Here is a 12,911-nt window from a genome sequence, read left to right as displayed (position 1 = left end):
AGTTCAGGGGGGCCAAGTCAATCGTATTTATTTTCAAAAACAATATAGACATGTTTCATGTATATGTGTTTCAATATATTTCAAATGGGTGTTGGAGTTATATAACCAACGACATGGAATGTATATACTTTTTTTGTAAATAGGTGTGTGAGGGAGTCCTGGACTAGGGGGTGTCCGGATAGCCGAACTATCATCATCGGCCGGACTCCAAGACTATGAAGATACAAGATTGAAGACTTCGTCCCGTGTTCGGATGGGACTTTCCTTGGCGTGGAAGGCAAGCTTGGCAATACGGATATGTAGATCTCCTACCATTGTAACCGACTCTGTGTAACCCTAGCCCTCTCCGGTGTCTATATAAACCGGATGGCTTTAGTCCATAGGACGAACAACAATCATACCATAGGCTAGCTTCTAGGGTTTAGCCTCCTTGATCTTGTGGTAGATCTACTCTTGTAATACCCACATCATCAATATCAATCGAGCAGGACGTAGGGTTTTACCTCCATCAAGAGGGCCCGAACCTGGGTAAAACATCATGTCCCTTGTCTCCTGTTACCATCCGCCTAGACGCACAGTTCGGGACCCCCTACCAGAGATCCGCCGGTTTTGACACCGACATTGGTGCTTTCATTGAGAGTTCCTCTGTGTCGTCACCGATAGGCTCGATGGCTTCTTCGATCATCAACAACGACGCAGTCCAGGGTGAGACCTTTCTCCCCGAACAGATCTTCGTATTCGGCGGCTTTGCACTGCGGGCCAATTCGCTTGGCCATCTGGAGCAGATCGAAAGCTACACCCCTGGCCGTCAGGTCAGATTTGGAAGTTTGAACTTCACGGCTGACATCCGCGGGGACTTGATCTTCGATGGATTCGAGCCACAGCCGAGCGCGCCGCACTGTCATGACGGGCATGATTTAGCTCTGCGGCCGGACAGTACCCTGGAGGCCGCACACGAGTCCGCTCCGATCTTCAATTCGGAGCCGGCTGCGCAGATCGAGGACGGGTGGCTAGACACCGCCTCGGGGGCTGCAACCTCTACGGCGATAGAGCCGAACACTGACTTTGTCCCTCATGAAGCTCGTGACTCCGAGGTGCCGGACTCCTCGCCGGACTCCGAACCTCCCGCGCCCCCTCCAATTGAATCCGATTGGGCGCCGATCATGGAGTTCACCGCTGCGGACATCTTTCAACACTCACCTTTCGGCGACATCTTGAGTTCGCTAAAGTATCTCTTGTTATCAGGAGAGCCCTGGCCGGACTGCGGTCAGGATGGTTGGGATGCGGACGATGAAGAAATTCAAAGCCCACCCACCACCCAGTTAGTAGCCACTGTCGACGATCTAACCGACATGCTAGACTTCGACTCCGAAGACATCGACGGTATGGACGACAATGCCGGAGACGACCAAGAACCGGCGCCTACTGGGCACTGGAAAGCCACCTCATCATGACATATACATGGTGGATATCCCAAAGGATGGGAATGGCGAAGGAACATCGGAGGATGACCCCTCCAAGAAACAGCCCAAGCGTCGGCGTCAGCGGCGCCGCTCTAAATCCCGCCACAGCAAGATTGGAGATTCCAGCACCGAAGATAATAACACCCCAGACAGTGCCGACGACAACCCCCTCCAGCAAGATTCAGCACAGGAGGACGGAGATGTCAGCCCTCATGAGAGAGCAGCAGACGAAAAAGTAGAGGATTACATGCCTCCCTCCGGAGACGAGGCAAGCCTCGACGACGACAAATTCGTCGTGCCTGAGGATCCCGTCGAACAAGAGCGTTTTAAACGCAGGCTTATGGCCACGGCAAACAGCCTCAAGAAAAAGCAGCAGCAGCTTAGAGCTAATCAAGATCTGCTAGCCGACAGATGGACTGAAGTCCCTCCAAACACGACGCCGTCCCTCCGAACATCTTCCTGGAGCGGCTCTTTAAGCCATCCGTATTATGGGAAGAAGAGTCCGGAAATAACAACCCGGAACCAACTGCACCACCCAACACGGAACATTCTGACACAATCGGTGGCTCAGCCAATGAAATAACACCTTCAGCCCACGAAATAATGGCAGTAATTGCCCCGTGGACGGAACCATTCCTAGCCTACTTAATCAGGCAGGAACTCCCCGAAGACCAAAATGAGGCCCGCTACATAGTTCGGCGATCTAAAGCCTACAAGGTCCATGAGGGAGAACTTTATAAGAAAAGTACAACCGGAGTCCTTCAAAGGCGTATCTCCGAAGAGGAAGGGCGAAATCTCCTGGCTGAAATTCCCGCCGGACTCGGCGGGCACCACGCCGCAGCCCGGGCCCTTGTAGGTAAGGCCTTCCGTACAGGATTTTATTGGCCGACAGCCCGGGCAGATGCTCAGGACTTAGTCCAACGATGCGTCGGTTGCCAGCTCTTTGCTAATCAAAGCCACATGCCACCCACCGCCCTCAAAACTATACCCATCACCTGGCCGTTCGCGGTCTGAGGGCTTGACATGGTTGGACCCCTTAAAGGGGGAACCCACAAGAAAAAATACTTATTGGTCATGGTGGACAAATTCACCAAATGGATAGAGGCCAAGGCGGTTAAAACGGCAGAATCCGGACCTGTGATAGACTTCATATCCGGGGTAGTACACCGTTTCGGCGTCCCCCACAGCATCATCACTGATAACGACACGAATTTCACGGCCGACGAGGTTAAACTCTGGTGCAAAAACATGGGCATCAAGCTCGACTACGCTTCAGTCTATCACCCTCAAACTAACGGTCAAGTGGAACGGGCAAATGGTCTAATCATGAGCGGCATTAAACCCAGATTAGTGCGGTCCCTCACGGAATCTAACACGCACTGGGTAGAGGAGCTAGACTCCGTACTCTGGGGGCTGCGGACCACGCCAAACCGCACTACCAGATTCACACCATTTTTTATGGTATACGGCGCTGAGGCAGTTTTGCCCTGCGACATACTTCATGACTCATCTCGCGTGCACATGTACGAAGAAAGAGAAGCCGAGTTGGATCGGAAGGACAGTTTGGACGCCTTAGAGGAGGAGCGCGACGTGGCAAAATCCCGTTCCGCATTCTATCAGCAGCAGGCTCGAACATATCAAAGCAGAGAAGTACGGGCTAAAACTTACAATGTTGGAGAACTAGTTCTACGCCTGCCGGACAAGAAAAAGGACAAACTTAAGCCCAAATGGGAAGGTCCCTTCATCATCGACCAAGTCCTTACCGGCGGTGCATGCCGTCTACGCAACGCATCTAACAACCGACTCGAGCCAAACCCATGGAACGCAGCCCGTCTCCGAAGATTCTACGCCTAGCGCCGGACTCAGAGTTCGTCTCCTTCCTCCGTCCACCTTTCATATTTTTTCGTTGTCTTTGTTTTCCCTCCTTTTTCCTCCCTCTTTCAGTGCAAGCCTCTTGAGGGCTGATCTGCGCTTTGTTCGCACTCACTTGATGTGCTACTCGCACTCGTTATACCTGGGGGCTTCTTTAACAGAAGCTTATCTATACGGGCTTCATGCCCAACACATGTGTCATACTTCCGCATGTACCTTTTACTCACCATTATATGCATCGATATGACTTAAGTTTTGGCCAAGCTGGGTTGCCTGGCTCCTGTGCTTACCCCTATGTTCCCGATTGTTCGGCTAGGAGGTAAAGGGAGCACCTCTGCGATTGTTACTGCCGGATCTGTCGGATGTGTACCTCAGACTGGGTGAAGCCGAAAGCTAGCGTTCTTAAGGGAATATTCGGTCGGTGACCTGAAAGATGATTCATTACTTATTTATTTCTCTGCCCCCAGATGCTTTTTCTGCTCTTTTTGCAGTCTGGACATGCACTTTAGGGCATGCCTCCCAGGGAAAGGAACCCCTAATGGAACTATTCTCCCTGGAAGATGTTTCTTACTAACCATGTAATATAACATAGCTAGTTGGGCACTTGTCTGATAAAGCACTTATGACCCCTACGCCTTGTCTCCATGCATGCCCCGGTTTTTGTATAACTGTCAGGGTATTCGGACACACTCCGGACTATTGGGTCCCGAGGTTGAAGCGAAAAGGTCCGCAAAGACAAACGATCTACAATCCGGCTAGAAGGAATTGTACATGTCATTTTAAATTACATCGTCAAACTGACTGATTGTACTCCTCTTCAATCCCATCTAACAGGCTGTCTAATTTACAGTCCCGTTGGGAATATTTCGCGGCCAACTCTACTTGGCCGTACATGAGGCTCACAGGGATCTCCTTCCCATCGGGCCCCACAGGTCCGACCTCGGCCATGTGGTTTGGATCAGCCCTCGTGTACCGCGTCTTCACCATGGCCCAGGCCTCCCTGGCGCCTTGACGGCAGGCCGATATCTTCCACAGACGGAAATGATGCCGTACTCCCTGAAGCTTCTCAGCAAGCCCTCCAAGACCCTCGGGTAGGGAGACGGAAGGCCATAAGGCCTGAATGACGCCGCTCATGCCTGCCGAACACGTTCGTGCAGTTGCAGCAGCTCGGGAAGAGGGTCTCCCGTGGAACCAGGCATCTCCTCCGCCGGACGACCCGTGAGCACACCTATAGACACATTTCTGTCAATCGACTTCCTCGTTGAACTCTTCTTTTCAAAAGAGTTTCGTCAAGCACTTACTGTAAATGCCGCGACGAAGCCGTCGATTCTCCTTTACGGAGTTAGACAGCTGGACCCGAACACCTTTTAGTTCTTCGCCCAACTGGGTGTTGGCATCTTGGAGTTTGTTCCTCTCCTGCTGCACCCTTGTAAGCACCTTCTCGCCGGCCTTAACCTGGCGCAGCAGATGTTGCTTGTCCGGATCTAGTCTGGCACCCTCTGCAATATTATTGTCAGATTATACACACACGCCGCACTTCATAAACTACTTCTCTTTTCGAAATATGAATAACCAGAGGGGGTCTCTGTGACTCCCCGGGCAGCGGCTAGCGCGGCCTCTAGTTGGGCCTTGCATTCTTGAAGCTCCTGGGACAGGTGGGTATTCTTCTCCGTAAGATCCTGCATAACAAATGATCCTTAAATCAGTTAGTTTAACTATTTTAAGTCTCGGAGGCTACTGGCATATATAACCATTAAAATTCCTCACCCGTATGTCTTTTACATACTGCTCTGTGGCTCTGGTTAAACCATCTTGAGCAGCACGGAGGTGTGCGTCTCCCGCATTAAAGGCATTCAACGCCTCTGGGGAGAAACACGCGTCACGAAGAACTGTCCGGTGGCGCCTGTGATTCATGGCGCTCTCCACCTCAGACCTGGTGGCGGACAACCTGTCGGCATCCTCCATTGGAGGAGCATCCGGCTCGCGCCTTGCGCTCGCCTCCCCCTCCAGACCAGGCGTTGGAGCCTGGCTGGCGGAGGCTTGGTTGGCAACCTCTCTAGGCTCAGTCCGGCGAGCGCTCTTTCTCCTGGAAGAATCATGAGCATTAATGTACCTCCCAGGAGTCTTTCCCTTAAAGGACAAGGGTGCGCCATACCTCTGCGGCGACGTTTCGATTCGCGCCGCACTCCTCTTCCGCCTGTTGGGCCGCACTAACCCTGGTTGGTCAGTCGCCGCGGGCTCGGCTTCCCGCCGTAAAGGCACCTCCTGCGAAGCACCGTTGGTACACGGTGGTCAGAAATAAGCATTACAAAAGTAATGGTGTCAGGACTTCGGTCGTACTCACCTGAGAAGCCGGAGATAAACCGGGGTAGTCAGCCGTAATGGTGACTAGAGCATTATCTATGCTGAGCTGGTGGAACACCCCGTCAATTAGTTCCACCCTTATGTCCGGATCCTCTTTGGAGGCCGGATCAAGGGATCTTCCCGGATCCTCGGGTTGTGGAGTCGGGCTTTCCATGCCCTCCACATCCCGGCGCAGTTCCTGTGTCGAAATCATAAAGTAAGACACTTATCTTTGAAAGCACGGATCGGATATATAAACGTCCGCTTACCCAGCTTCGAGGGTTATTCATGGAGAATCCATTCAATGGACTCGTGCGGAGAAAGTCCTCCTTCTCCCCCTTGTACAAGCCGGACAGGATCTTCACCAGATCGGCGGCTGATCTCGGCCCCTTGCGACCATGACGGGTGGCGTCATTCTCCCCGTTGAAATCCCACATGGGTGGCCCCTATATTGGAGCGGCTGCACCCCTCGCATAATGCATGTGGCCATGACTCCAATCATGGTTAATCCAGAATGGGCCAGTAACCGTATCCGGCCCATCAGATATTGGACGCTCCTATCATCTTCCCGTTGAGGGCTCCGCGGGCGCCAACTCAGGCGTTTCTTCAGAGGAGCGTTGCTAAACTGCGGGAGGCCGATCCGAACTGGATCCGGCAGCGGGGCGTCTTCCATATAGAACCACTCCGAAGGCCAGTCTTCGGACGCCTTCTTCGGGGTTCCGGATAGATATCCGGTCCCGGCGATGCGCCATATTTCGGCTCCGCCCACTTGATATATCGACCCCTCGTGAGAACGGGGTACGAGGCAAAACAGTCTCTTCCACAGGGCAAAATGGGGCTCGATACCCAAGAACAGCTCGCAAAGAGCTACAAAGCCCGCGATATGCAAAATGGAGGCAGGTGTGAGGTGGTGAAGTTGGATTCCATAGAACTCCAGGAGCCCCCGGAGAAACGGATGTATGGGAAATCCGAGTCCCCTTATTAGGTAGGGGACGAAGCATACCCGCTCTCCTTTGGAGGGATTGGGGACGCTCTCCGCCTGCTTCCCACCCTTGTAGGTGGCCAGTCCGGCTCGAACTAGAACCATGAAGACTGGGGGAAGGTATCCCTCAGCTTGGAGCGTCACTAACTCGCTATGCGGGACTATACATCTCCTTCAATCTCCTGGCTGAGGACTGGGAGCGCGTGAGGAGGAGCCGCGTCAACTGTCCATGTTGGAACGGATTTTTGTCAGATGCGCTTCGATGAGTGCTTGCGGAAGGAGGATGGTGTGATTCGGATCCGGATCCTCGCCTCTCTTATAGGCGGCTTATTCACGCAGCTAGGGGAGTGGAACGTAAAAATACCCTAGCTTTTCGCATTCATACGACACGTAGAAGAGGGCCATTATTGTACGTGGAAGCTAAGGAGCGCAACATTTATAAGGAAACCGGACACTATTCGGCAAACACATGGAGTATGGAGGAGAACCCGCCTTGCAAACGCCGAAGACAATATACGTGCCGGACTCGTCGTCATTGAAGCCTGGTTCGGGGGCTACTGAGGGAGTCCTGGACTAGGGGGTGTCCGGATAGCCGAACTATCATCATCGGCCGGACTCCAAGACTATGAAGATACAAGATTGAAGACTCCGTCCCGTGTCCGGATGGGACTTTCCTTGGCGTGGAAGGCAAGCTTGGCAATACGGATATGTAGATCTCCTACCATTGTAACCGACTCTGTGTAACCCTAGCCCTCTCTGGTGTCTATATAAACCGGATGGCTTTAGTCCATAGGACGAACAAGAATCATACCATAGGCTAGCTTCTAGGGCTTAGCCTCCTTGATCTCGTGGTAGATCTACTCTTGTAATACCCACATCATCAATATCAATCGAGCAGGACATAGCGTTTTACCTCCATCAAGAGGGCCCGAACCTGGGTAAAACATCGTGTCCCTTGTCTCATGTTACCATCCGCCTAGACGCATAGTTCGGGACCCCCTACCCGAGATCCGCCGGTTTTGACACCGACAGTGTGTATTGTGTTTTCAATCATATAAATCAATGTTCCAATCCATATGTGTTTTCTGGATGCAGTGAAAACCGATCAACATTTTAGAACTTAAATAGTGTCTACATATATGGATTTGTCTCCCTTTTCCTAGGAAGAGACATGTTCCCGGTTTCACTAGTAAAATTGCTTACAAGGTCAGAATCAAACATATTTGAGACATACATCACCTTTCATCACCCCACGCCTGAAGCTCAAATCACAAGTGTTTCCCAAACCATTCAATGAGTTAACTGACACAAAATTAGGTTGATCATGGGAGTAATTTACGTTTTAACAACGCGCAAAAGCCCTCGATCTATGGAACAATAAACCCCTCGTGAAGTATATTCCACGATAGACATGGTCTCAGTGACGTTCGCACGACTAGAGGTGACCTCCTCTGATAGGCTATGAGGCGGTATATGGATCTCGAACACCACCTCCTCTCTAGTGACAACCACCAACTCGACAAAGGCCGACATGTTTGAGTACATTATTACAATCTCAAGCATGTTGCGGTAGTTAAATGTGGCATGGTGTTGCGCTAGAGAACCATATTGTTCAGCACCATATTTTCAATTAAATACAGTGTTTCATTATCTACATGTTTTGTTCTCAAACTAACCTGCCTTTTTCTTAACCAGGCTAATCTACACCCACTACTAGGGAAAACCTTATACACATAATCTTAGCAGGAGCGCGGTTCAAAAAGAAGCGCTACTGCTAATTAGTAGTAGCGCGTGCACGCAAAACTCGCTACTGACACGGCGTTAGCAGTAGCGCGCTCGGAACAACCCGCGCTGCTACAATTATCGACCGACAGGGCCCACCCACCTGCATTTAGTAGCAGCGCGTTGTCACGACATGCGCTCCTGCTAAAGCTGTAGTAGTAGCGCGTTTTTTCTAAGGTCGTTGCTGCTAATTTTCAAATTGGGCACACTGTTGGTCCTGATTAGCAGTAGCGCATGTGTGGAAAGCGCGTTGCTGCTACTTTCTTATCAGCAGCGCGTTTTGCGTCCCGCGCTACTGCTAAGCCGCACCAACCCACCACCTTTCCCCACCCGTCCTCCCCTACCCCATCTCCTCTCTTCCCTTTCCCCTACCTCCCACATCGTCCCTCTCTCACTCTTCTTCTTCCTCAATACTTCTCCCCCGTTACTCTCTCTCTTCTACCTACCTTTCTCTCTCTTCATTACTCCTAGCTAACTACACCACCTCCATTAATGCATCTCATTTCTCTTTTTCCTTCCCCCTCCACTAGTTGAAGTTGTCTCCTCACAAATTAGATAGCTAGGTAGATGTAGCATTTAGTTAAGTGACCTATTTGCCCCCTAACTAGATCTATCTTTGTCAAGAAGAGCTTTGTGCACTTTTGATCTCCCTGCATCATCATCTCCACCGTGTGCTCGATCTCGAGATAGAGGTTATTAAATGGAAATATGTTTATGTGTGTGTGATATGATAATTGGGAGATATGATGGAAATTGTGTGTGTGGCATGAGTTGACGCCAAATTGTGCTTTTGAATTGCCTATGTTTTGCCGAAATATCGATTTATTTCCGTTTCGGCGAATTCCGAGCAAACTCTAGATCTATATATGTCCTATTTTTAGGGAAGGTCATGCCGAATTTTTGTATGCCTTTGATGCATGCGTGCATTTTTATAATAAATTTGTTTATTATTACCGTGCAGACGTTCACGATGGTCAGTGGAACGATGGTGGACATGTGGTTGCGGTCGGCGGTGCAGGACATGAAAGAAAATAACCGGACAGAGGCTTTATGTCCATCTCAAAAATGTAAAGGAATAGTTTGGCTCGACCCCCATGACGTTGGTCGGGTCGAAGCGCACCTGCTCATGACTGGTTTCATGGATGGATATATTCGGTGGATAATTGAAGATGAGGATGACGATGTTGCCGACAGGGTAGGCAATGGTGACACGGGGCAAGACGAAGAGATGATCGATAATGGCGGCGGGGAAGAGGCCGGATGTGGCGGCGGAGAAGGGGCCGGACATGGCGGAGGAGAAGGGGCCGGACATGGCGGCAGAGAGAACAACGTGGACTCCACGCAGCACAGTTCGTCAGTACTAAGTTTAATTGTGCAGGACCCTCATGTTCAAGCATTGCTTCGCAAGCAGACGAGTACTGAGACAACTGCTTCTAGAGAAGAGGCTAAGCTGGAGCAACTTGTGTTAGCCTCGAACACTCCATTGTATGATGGTTGCAATCCTGAGGTGACCCGCTTGAGTTTCACGCTCCAGCTTATGAAGACGAAGGCTAAAAACAAATGGACCGATAGTAGCCTCGATGAGCATCTCAAGTACCTAAAGGATGTTCTTCCCGTGGGGAATCTATGTCCTACTAGTGTTGATGAGGCCAAGAAGATCGTGTGCCCTCTTGATCTGCCACACGTTAGATACCATGCATGCATCAACGATTGCATAATTTATCGGAAGGAGCACGCGGAAAAAACAAGCTGTCCGGTGTGCAATGCTTCTCGATACAAGAAGGTTGGGACGAAATGTCCCCAGAAAGTTGTATGGTACTTACCGATCACTCCCCGTCTCCAGCGGTATTTTGTAGATCCCAAGTTAGCAAAGCTAATGCGCTGGCACGCGGAGAGGAAGAAGCCCGATGATGGAGATGATCCTAAGCTGAGACATGTCAAGGATGGAAGCCAGTGGAGAGCGTTGAACAACTTCTATCGGTATTTAGAATGTGGTGCAAGGAACGTCGTGCTCGGCGCGTGTACCGATGGCATGAATCCGTTTGGCAACTAGAACACCAACCATAGCACATGGCCCGTGTTTGTATGGATGTACAACCTCCCCCCTGGTTGTGCATGAAGTTAAAGTACATTCACATGAGCATGCTTATTCAAGGGCCGAAACAACCAGGAAATAATATTAATTTGTATCTGGGGCTACTTCAAGAGGAGTTAGACACGTTATGGAGAACACCGACCAAGACATGGGACGCCAGCAAAGGCGAGTGTTTCTACATGAGAGTCGCGCTGATCACGACGGTGCACGACAATCTCGGTTACGGATATGTTGCAGGCCAGGTGTGCCATGGATATTGCTGATGCACGCGATGCATGGACGATACGACGTCTCAGCAGCTAACGTCAAGGAAAGATGGCGCGTCTCGGAAAATCGTGTACATAGGGCATCGAAGATGGCTCGAACAGGATGACCCGTGGAGAAACCGTGGAGATCTATTCAATGGTCACGCTGTGCATCGAGGACCTCCACGTAAGCGGAGCGGCGCCAAAATCGATGAGCTGTTGAAAAACTGGAAGGAGTGCCCCGCGCCGGGAAAGACGATGAGAAAGGCGCCGGAGTCGTTGTTAAAGGTATGGAAGACGAGGTCTGTGTTCTGGGACTTGGAGTACTGGCACAAACTCGATACACCTCATTGCCTTGATCAAATGCATATCTGTAAGAATGTCCTTGAGAGCTTGCTCGCAACACTGATGAACATGCCGGATAAGACCAAGGATGGGCCGAAGGCAAGAAAAGACTTGCAAGATTTGAAAATCAGGGAAGATCTGCACATGCCGCCCCGTAAAATGTCAGACGAGACAGAGACGGAGACAGAGGCACGCGAGAAGAAGGGCAAGAAAATAAAGAAAGAGGATTATTGCCCCCCTTCTTGCTTCACCTTAAGTCAGGCCGAGATCGATCAATTCTTTAAGTGCCTTACCGGAGTCAAAGTTAGTTCCGGTTACTATGGCAAGATAAGTAGATATCTAGAGATGGACAAGAAAAGGTTCAGTGGGATCAAGTCCCATGACTGTCATGTGATGATGACGTAGATACTACCTGTTGCCTAATGGACAAGCACGTTCGTGACACACTTATTGGTCTCTGCAACTTTTTCGACGTCATCTCTCGAAAGTCGATCAGTGTGCAGCAGCTCCGAAGGCTACAGGAAGAGATCGTTATGATACTGAATGAGCTTGAGATGTACTTCCCGCCCGCGTTCTTTGACGTGATGGTGCATCTATGTGTCCATATTGTGGATGACATAATAGACCTGGGGCCTTCATTCCTGCACAACATGATGTCGTTTGAGAGGATGAATGGGATCATCAAAGGATTCATTCGTAACATGTCCCGTCTGGATGGAAGCATCGTACATGGCTATGTGACACAAGAGTGCATCTCTTTCTGCGAGAATTTTCTATATGGCGCAGAGCAGCCGCCTGGTGTTAGTGTTGGTTTGCCCGTTAGCAAGCACGATGGGAGGCTCGAAGGAGAAGGTCACTGCAACGGTCGCAGGGAACTGCACGTGGCATACTCAGATCGACGCAGCGACTTTGACAGAGCAAACTTGGTAGTGCTACAACACGTAGACGAGGTAGATCCTTTCGTGGCACTGCACAAAGAAATTATCGCAAAGAAGTATCGTGACCGGGGGGTATTCAGGACGGACGCCGAAGTTACTAGAGAGCACAACTCCACTTTCCTGCATTGGTTCAAAGAGCATATTATTGCTAATCCCCTGGAGGAGGGCTCTAAGGACGGATTTCTCATATACGCCTTAGCACATGGCCCCTCGCCCAACCTCGTAACCTATCAGGCATATGATATCAACGGATACACGTTCTACACGGAGGCCAAAGATATGGACAGTGATGATCAGAACTCAGGGGTGACGATGGAATGCATGACCGGCAGCGACAACGGCACAACTGAACGATTTTACGAAAGGGTCGAGGAGATCTGGGAGCTTGACTACTCTGGACTGCACAACACGATGATGTTCCATGTCAGATGGGCTAAGAATGTCGAAAGAAAAAGCCGGATTTTCACTACCATGACTATACCCAACACCAAGAGCTCTACCGTGAACGCTATCGCAAAAAACGAGCCATTGGTACACGCTAAGCACGTGACACAATGCTTCTTCATAACCGACCCACGCAATCCCAGCCGTGTTGTCATGAGGAGAGGCAAAAGGAACATCATTGGAATGGATGGAGTCACCAACGAGGAAGACTACGATCAGTACGGCAACCCAATGAGGAAAGATGATGATGATGATGAAGTATATGTCAAAAGAAGAATCAATACTACATTACCTAAGAAAAATCGTACTCCATGGAAAAGGCAAAGTCACAGTGAGGGGCTCAATTATTCTTCAACGAACAAGAAGGGAAAGAAGCTGACTCAAAAACAAAAACGTCAACGC

The sequence above is a fragment of the Triticum dicoccoides genome, chromosome 4A (genome assembly GCF_002162155.2).
Source record: "Triticum dicoccoides isolate Atlit2015 ecotype Zavitan chromosome 4A, WEW_v2.0, whole genome shotgun sequence".
NCBI lineage: Eukaryota > Viridiplantae > Streptophyta > Magnoliopsida > Poales > Poaceae > Triticum > Triticum dicoccoides.
Note: the sequence above shows the minus strand (reverse complement) of the source record.